Source organism: Apis dorsata, unplaced genomic scaffold, assembly GCF_000469605.1.
Source record: "Apis dorsata unplaced genomic scaffold, Apis dorsata 1.3 scaffold_97, whole genome shotgun sequence".
In the NCBI taxonomy this organism is placed as follows: Eukaryota; Metazoa; Arthropoda; class Insecta; order Hymenoptera; family Apidae; genus Apis; species Apis dorsata.
In genome coordinates, this window is record NW_006263395.1 from 178,502 (window position 1) to 187,005 (window position 8,504).

Here is an 8,504-nt window from a genome sequence, read left to right on the forward strand (position 1 = left end):
TTTTCCGCGTGTTTGTATATATACGTATTGAGAGCATATCGTTATGGGCCGCTGATCCCGCTGAACTTTATTTACAACACGGGTACAGCCTGATTAGATTCTTAGAAACTCGAAGGCGAGAAAAAGATTGCGCAAAAGCGCGTGAATTATTAACCTATTTTCGACACTCGTATTTGTAGATATAGGAAGGTTTCTCGATTCGAGTGTTGTTCTTGAGCGAAATTTTCGAAGGGATTAAAATTTAGGAATTCAGTTTTCAAGGTTTGGTGAAAGTTTCTTTTGTGTATATTCTAGTCGAAACTTGAATTCGTTAAAATTGGACACTGGACAATGAATTTTTGAAAATGTTTCCTTTTCTTTTCGTGTCGAGTAACGTACGTTTGAAAATTTTTTCTCAAGTCTCTCTTCGTTTTTCTCGAAATTATCCGCGGGGGGAAAAAAATTCGCGAAGAAAGTAAGGATAATATGAAGTCTGGAAAGGGGTCACGGAGTGATTCAGATGGAATTGCCGGTTGCCCAAAACTCTTGACGAGCTCTAGCGGTCGTTGATTAACGGTTGTGGCTTTTCTCGGCCTTTTGTTACGGAATTGCACCACGTGTGTGTATTCTTGGCTTTCTCTTTTGCGGAGGCCATCTTTTTCGTTTATTTATTTATTTTTTTTTTTTTTTTTTAGAAGTTTCTAGTAGGTCCTGAATAACGTGAAGTTAGGCGCATCATTCGTGCGAAATTCCAGCGATGCTCGATAATTGTGAATTTGCTTTTTCAATCGTGTTTTATCTTTTTTTTTTATTATCGTGAACAGTGTCCGTTGAAAACTTGTTAAATGTTATACGTTTTCCTTCCAGTATCGATATTTCGTCCTCTTAGGTTATTTTTCGATTGGACGAATCGAAAACGAATTTTTTGATAATTTTTAATTAAAATTCGATAAATTTTACAAAGAGGTAAGTTCCTTTGATATTTATTCATCGATGGATGCGTAATTTAATTTTTCAATTTTGCAGATTATTATTATTTTTTTTTTCTTTTTTTTAGGTTTTATTTGGCTAATAAAAATTTTCAATTCAACAAAGTGTAGTATCTTTTCTATTCTATTTTATTTTTCCGTAAAAATAAAAAGGTTAAAGCTAAGATTATGACGTATTATCTATCTATTATCTTTCTCTTTTTCACAAATTTATCTGAGCAAGATAAATCATGAGTAAAGAAGTTGTTATTGATTCAACATTTTCTAATGTTTGTTTCATTCCGTGTTTTATTTTATCTGCGATTGAAAATGGTAAAAAAATGTAATTTATCGTATCATAGTCACGTTGTTATCGTACAGTAATTTTTCCTCTAAAGTACTTTGTTCGCTTTGCAGAATTGCGTTAAAATAAAATAAAAATCGAAAAAATGTTCCGATTATTTTGTACATTCATTTCTTATCAAAAATTTATATTTAACTTATCTATTAGGAGAAATGGAATCTAATAGGCTGTTAACATTAAAAAATTATTGAAATTAATAATTACATACATATACATTAGAAATTGAATTAAAATTATTTATAACAATTATTCCAAATTTCACTCACAAATAACTAATAATTCGCTCGAATTGCAGCTCTAACTTTTTCTTTTATTCGATATTTTATTCGAGACAATGAAGGCGTGCGCTTTTTATTTATTTATTTATTTATTTTTATGTTTCGAATCTAGATCGTAGAAAGTTGATGAATTCAATGAAAATTGTGTGGTCTTTCGTAAGCTACATTTAGCTATCTAACGAGATGTAACGATTATCATCAAGATATTTCTCTCTTACGCCTTTCACTCTTCTTTTTGACCGGCAATTAAATTAACCCTTTAAGAAGATCAAGCCGTAATAAACTTTTATCGTTTTATTCCATCTAAAATTTTACTGCACAAGATCTATATCGCTTTAAGTATCCTTAAGTTATTAATTACGTTCAAAGAATATTAAAAGATTATCATCAGATGAAAAAACAAACAAATTACAAAGCCTTCGCATTGCAAAGGATATTCAAAATTGATTGAAAAAAAAAAAAAAAAGGCAAGTAACTCCTTAAAACGGATAAATCTGAATAAACGCACGTGGAAATCTATTCTAAATTCCCATGTCTGATTAACGCATGCGTTTAATTGATACGACGACAATAAGGTAGAGGAGGTGTATCCAAGAGGTTAGTCCCATAAATCACAGGTTTCTAAATTTAGTCGAACCGCGGTGAAATCGGCCATTAATCTTGCATTTATTCGTACGATACACACGCGTTTCTTCTTTATATACACCGTATCACTCGCGTCCATCTAACGTCTTTTCGTTAGTCACGTTGTGTCGCGATGCATGCCGTTGCCGCGCATCTTTTTGTCTTCGACAGTCGGTCGATTTAAACCGTGATTTCGAAACGGATCGATCGCGTTTGCGCTCTTGAAACGAGGATAATGAAAATCGAGTATCGATTCGTGATTTCGATTCACTTGAGGAAGAGAGAAAGAGAGAGAGAGAGAGAAAGAATTCTCTTTTTTTCTTGCCGATTCAACGCGCGACCTCGACAGAAATTTCTGCTCGCTCCGACAAAATTCGAAGCATGTTTAAATTTTCGAGGGAGTGAGTATAAAAGCAGGAAACGACGTTTTATTCACAGAAAACTCGTAGTTGGAACGGCGCCAGAGTAAAATTAGTCGAAAAATTGTGCTTTGTGGACATTCTCCTTCACAACATTCTCCGATTTTTGCTCCTCGAAAGACGAACGTTTCAACGTCACTCCCACACAAATCTACGATACATAATCCTCGCGGATGCTCGACGATTCCCAATTTCGACGAAAAGTGCGAAATCGAAATCACGCAACGATTCGACGAAAATTTGAAAAACAAATAAATTCGATTTGATTGAAAACCGCGATCGGCTCTTTAAACGCTCGATTCCGAATTTGAAAGGAAAGGAAGGGCTCGCGTGACAAAAGGTGCAATTCGGTACGCGTCTCGACGGCGGAGCGTGGGGGGGAGGCGAGGCGTGGTGGCGGCCGATCCCGAGAGAGAGATAATCAGATGAAACGATTCGGCCGTTTCTGTTGCAGAACTTGGTGCCTTACAGCTGCAGTAGCGACAGCGACGAGGAGCCAGTCACGAAGCAGCCTCGACTCAGCCGCAGACATTCACGGGGTTCTGGAAGGGAATCCCCGGGTCAGTCGGCCCGTTCGACTCGCTCGAAACGCCACAGAGCCACGAGATCGCGATACTACGAGGATCAAGCCGCGAGCAGAGCGGACCTCTCCGATACGGACGCCTTTTCCGAGAATCGATCGATCGGCGATGGATCCTATTTCGAGGTTCGTGCACGAAAATCATTTATCACTGCCTTTTCTTTTTCTTTCTCCTTTCTTTCTGCTCCTCCTCTTCCTCCTCTTCTTCTTCTTCTTCTTCTTCTTCTTCTTCTTCTCGCAGCAGCAGCAGCGGAGGATATAGCTGGGTTACTTACCTGGGTCGTTGGTAGTAACCAAGTGGTCGTGGAACCGGTATGACAACGTTTCCCAAACTGTTCCTCCAAAGAACAATGGAGCACGCGTCGTTGGGAGGAAGTTTGCTTGATTAGCGTGCAACTGCTTTCACGATTGACGCGCGCGCGTGTGTTGTGCGTGTACACTTGTGGGATAACGTTAACGAGAATGGATTCGTGGATTGATTGGATGGACTCGTCGCCGAGAACATTTTTGAATCGGAGTTGAAATAATGGTGTTATTCTCTTTGTGACGTTCCAGTGATTAATTTAATACGTGCATTGGGAATAATTTTTCTTCTTTGTTTCTTTTTTTCCCTCTCTCTCAGAGTGTTTCTCGAGAGTGATTCGGTAGAGTGAATTTGATTTATCGAAAGGAGTAATCGATAACGCGTTAAGTAAGTTGAAATATCGATTTTGGGTAAATTCCTTTTTCGACGTGGTTTCGTAAGAATATCGAGTCAGTTTGGAAGACTGTTTGCGGTTATTCGAGGATGGACGACACCTGACTGCGCGAGTGAACTTGATTCTTATTAACCAACGGCCATTGTTTCGTTTCGACCACCGTTTTGCATTCCTCGTGCATGCGTTATATCGGCGAATCGAACGAAATCGAGAGCACGTTTCATCGATCTTTATAACTCTATGAGTCAGAGTTTTCTCGCTAAATACTTTTATCTTCTTCGACGTACTTCGACTCTTTCAAACATGGTGAATAATTTCAAAATTATCGTATATTATTTATCATCGTTTCGAAAATAAAAGAGAAAATGGTAACTTTCATCAATTTTTCCTCGATTCTATTCTCTTTCGAGAATAATATTTCGAAATCAAGAGAGAAAATTAAATAATAATCCTAATTGTCTGGAAAGATGCAACGGTATCGAACTTTCGTTTTCCACGAATCGTTATTTTACCAAGTCACTTTCTAAATGCTTGAAAATTCGTTCTATATATCGAAACTAACTATAAAACGTCCCTCCAAACGATCTATCCATCATCTCGTGCAGATGATCGTTATTAACGTCCATTGTCTCTTTCCAGAGAGAACAAAAGTGATCCCTCGATACCATGCGTTCACCTTTCAATATTCCCGCACTCTTTGTCCGTTCAAATCATTTTTTTTTTTTAATTTTCATTCCAACATTGTTATTTGCCATTGTTGTATACCGAATAAACGAAAACGATCGTCGTCGCTTACTCGATAATCGTGGAAAAAGTGAAATTCTCGAGTCGAATTTAATTTTCGATCGAATTAAGAGGAAAAAATTCGTCTCGAAAGGGTTAAGGGGAAAGTTGCGGCGTGAAATCGAATTGGATGAAAACGAGGTTGTTCCCTCGTCGTCGTATCGTCGATAGCATCAACAGTGCATCAAGAGCGTACACGTGCGTTACCAGTGTGAATGATCTATCGTTCACGATGTATATATAACGACACCAAAGGCAACAACAACAACAACAACAACAACGTGATTATTATGCGTGCGTGGCGCGGAACGCGCGCGGTTCCACGACGTTCATTTCGTTTCATCTCTTTGTTCGTAGGTGAAATTGATTTATAAGATGTTGAATTAATCCCTCGAGAGTGGATCCACGTTGCTCTTTGTCGAAAGTTTATTCTTTTCAGATTTATTGAAATTTTTACGACGAAGAAGCGATTATCTTCTATGATTGTCTTTCTTCTCGTTCGATTTCGAATTAACTATAATCGAATAATCTATTGAAAAATTTCAATATTCTTTTTTTTTTTTTATTATCGATCATTTCTCATTCGAAACTAATTTTTTTTATTCGTTTACTGGCTACATCTTTCCTTTCATACCATCTCTTTGTTGTTAACTTGTTGAATGAAATTGATTTACGACGAGTTTTTTTTTTCTTCTTTCGTTTTCATCAATTAAACTTTCGATTCGAATTCATTCGTATCTCTTTTTAACTGGGACTTTTGATTGACAGAATCTCTTGACACGAGACTTCCATTATTATTGAAATCTTTGAACGAGCGGATGAAAGTATACGCGAAGACGTTTCGTAGAATACGCGAAAGAATATTTTTTTTATTCCAGTTTCTCTTTCTTCTTTCTTCTTTCTTTTTTTTTTTTTTTTGTTCGGAGTAAGCTCGAAAATTTTTCTCGTTGGAAGCGCGTTGCTCTGCTCGAACGGAATGAGAACTCGACGGGAGAAAGTGCACGAGGAGCCTTTTACCTTTTGAAATATTCACCAGGCGAAATAAAATAAAAATTGAAATTGACGCGTAATTACGCGTACGTGACATCGGAGGAACGTGCTTGCATTGTGTCGACCCTTCTCGAGCCTGGTCTCGAGCGAATACGTGAATACCAAAACCCACTCACGTATTTTATCTTCATTTTTCTCGGTCGTCTGAACGAGACTCGATCTCCAACGATCAATTAGATCCTGTTTTAATTACCATTTAAAAGAAAAGAAAAAAATCGTATTTTTATCGATATCTCGCGATAACTATAATAAGATATATCTAATCGGATCTATCCAAGGCAGATTCGATTCATCGTGAACGTAAAAATAATTCTATATCTGGATTCGAAAAGAATGTGCTCAATAGCGAATGATAACGTTTACTTCTTGTTCACCTAGACCGATCGAAACCGCCTTTTCTTCATTTTGCCGAGCGCGAACAAAATCGAAGCGAACGAAAGCGCGTTACGAACGAATCGATCGAGGTAAAACACCTCGAAGCGTGAAATTTTCACGGTTGCATCACGGCCGATTTTACGAGGCACGAGAAAGAATCCGTTTTATCGAGCAACAAATAATAACTAGCGGAATAGCGTTCGCATACTTGAGCGTGGAAAGAAAGAGCCACGTTTCTAAACTCGCTAACACATTTCTTTTTATTATTATACGTGATATATATTTCGAGAGAAAATTTGACACCTGCTGCTCGCATAGTTCGAACGTATTTCCGCGATCGATGGAGAGGAACGCATGTATTCGTTGCTACGCGACGATTTTACGCGTAGTAGTCAATTAGCGGCTCGATCGATAATTAACTTCTTATCTTGTGGAAAATAATCGTGATAATCTGTGCGCCAACCGCACGATCAGTCGCGGAGCAGTGATGGGAGCGCGAGGTACTCGATGATGCCGCATTCGAAACGCACGCACGCACTCGTCGCGTAAACAACCACGAGTTTCTATTTCCATTTCAACTATTTCCTCTCCCCGTTTCGAAAGAAAAAAAAAGAAACGTTTCTCATTCTCCGTAGAGAGAGAGACGAATTGAAAACGATCAGGAGGGGGAATGAATTGTTCGCGATTGCAGGATGAACTGTGCCAGCTGTGTGTGATGGACATAAAGTCCGGAGAGGGAGTGGAGAATCCCCAGGAAATCAATCGAATCTCGTGCGCGTCGGTGGACCAGGCCGAAGAGGGTGACATCGAGGAGGACGCGGTTACAGAGGACGAGGAATACGATATGCCACCTATACCGGACACTGTCCCGTTGACAAATTCGACGGCCATCGTGGAGAGTTGCGATCAGATCGACGGTCAATCCGGGAACGTGGAACAGTCGAACGGCAATTTACCCGCTAACGAGCCGGTTAAACGTCGAAGAACGACTGAAGAGGTCGCATCTTTTAACACGTAAGACCCGCCTTATCGCTATTTTATCACGTGCCCGACTTTGTTTGGACAATATATCCACCTTTTGAATAGTTTAAATAGTACGCATTCGGATCTCGTTCGATCAACTTATCATTCTATCGTCTGCTCGATATCTGAATTTTTTAAGTTGCAGATGGTAATATTTATATCGGTATAATGAAACCTTTTCAGGTGAAATTTTAATTTTCATCTCACGAAGAAACAATTATTTCCTTCCTAATTTCTCCTACGTTTATTCCAAAAAAAAAACACTTTTGCTGTTCCCACTTGGATAGCCTCCTTTTTCTAGCTCTTCTCCGATCCAGAATTTGATCGAGCCGTTTCGTTTACCAGATCGGACAGAAAATCGAAGAACTACGCGACCTTTTACTTCTGCCACCTGGACACCGATTCCGAGCAGAACGAAGAGGCGGGGATCGTGGTCGAGGACTCGTCCGAGGAGGAGTGGACGTACACGTCGTCGCGCGCCAACAACAACGTAACGAGCGAGCAACGTAAAACGAACGTGTTGGTGCGTCTCGACTTCGGCGAAGGCGAGAGCCCCGAACCCCGGCCAGCCGTGGATATCGCGAAAACGAGCGAAATGAAGCCTGTCAAAGAGACGCGCAAAGACGTCTCGGAGGGTGTCGACGAGACTTCAAACGAAACCGACGCCTCCTCCCAACGGGAGAAGGACAGCGACGACGAAACGAGAAACGACAAGACGAGGATACAGAGGCTTATCAAGGAGGTGGAGAAGTTGGTCGGGGAGGAGAGGCGCAACGGAGCCCCGAGGACCTTCTCTCAGCTCATTCTCGACGACAAGGGTAGCAGTATCACGAATAATCACAGGGCCAAGTACGCGAGGATCAAGGAATGGTTGAAATTGAACAACGTGCGGGGCCACGAGGGACGATCCACGTTGCAGGTAAGACCGTCCATCGATTTTCTCTCCCTAGACTTTTCTAAAATCTTTTCTAAAATCGGCCAATTTCTGCTCCGATCGAATCGGGTGCAACACCTTCCTCTGCTTCTGTTACGCACGAAGCGTAATTATTCGCAACGAACGCGCGCGCCATTCGTGTAACGAGATGTGGAGGAGGGGGCGATTATAACGTTTCGTAACAATGGCAATGAACGCGAATTACAGCCGTTGGATAGCTGCGATGCGAGCGGCGAGTACACGACGGAAGATTCCGACGTGGAGAGGCAGTCGGTCTCGTCCGAGGACCTGCAGAGCAGCGTGGCCACGTATCGACGATTCGAGGGGGCGCTCGGTTGCACGTCCGTGTCGCAGGAGATATTCGACGACCCGGAGAGGACGCCGGTGAACGAGGGCCACCCGATGCTGGTAGACGCGGCCACGCCGAAG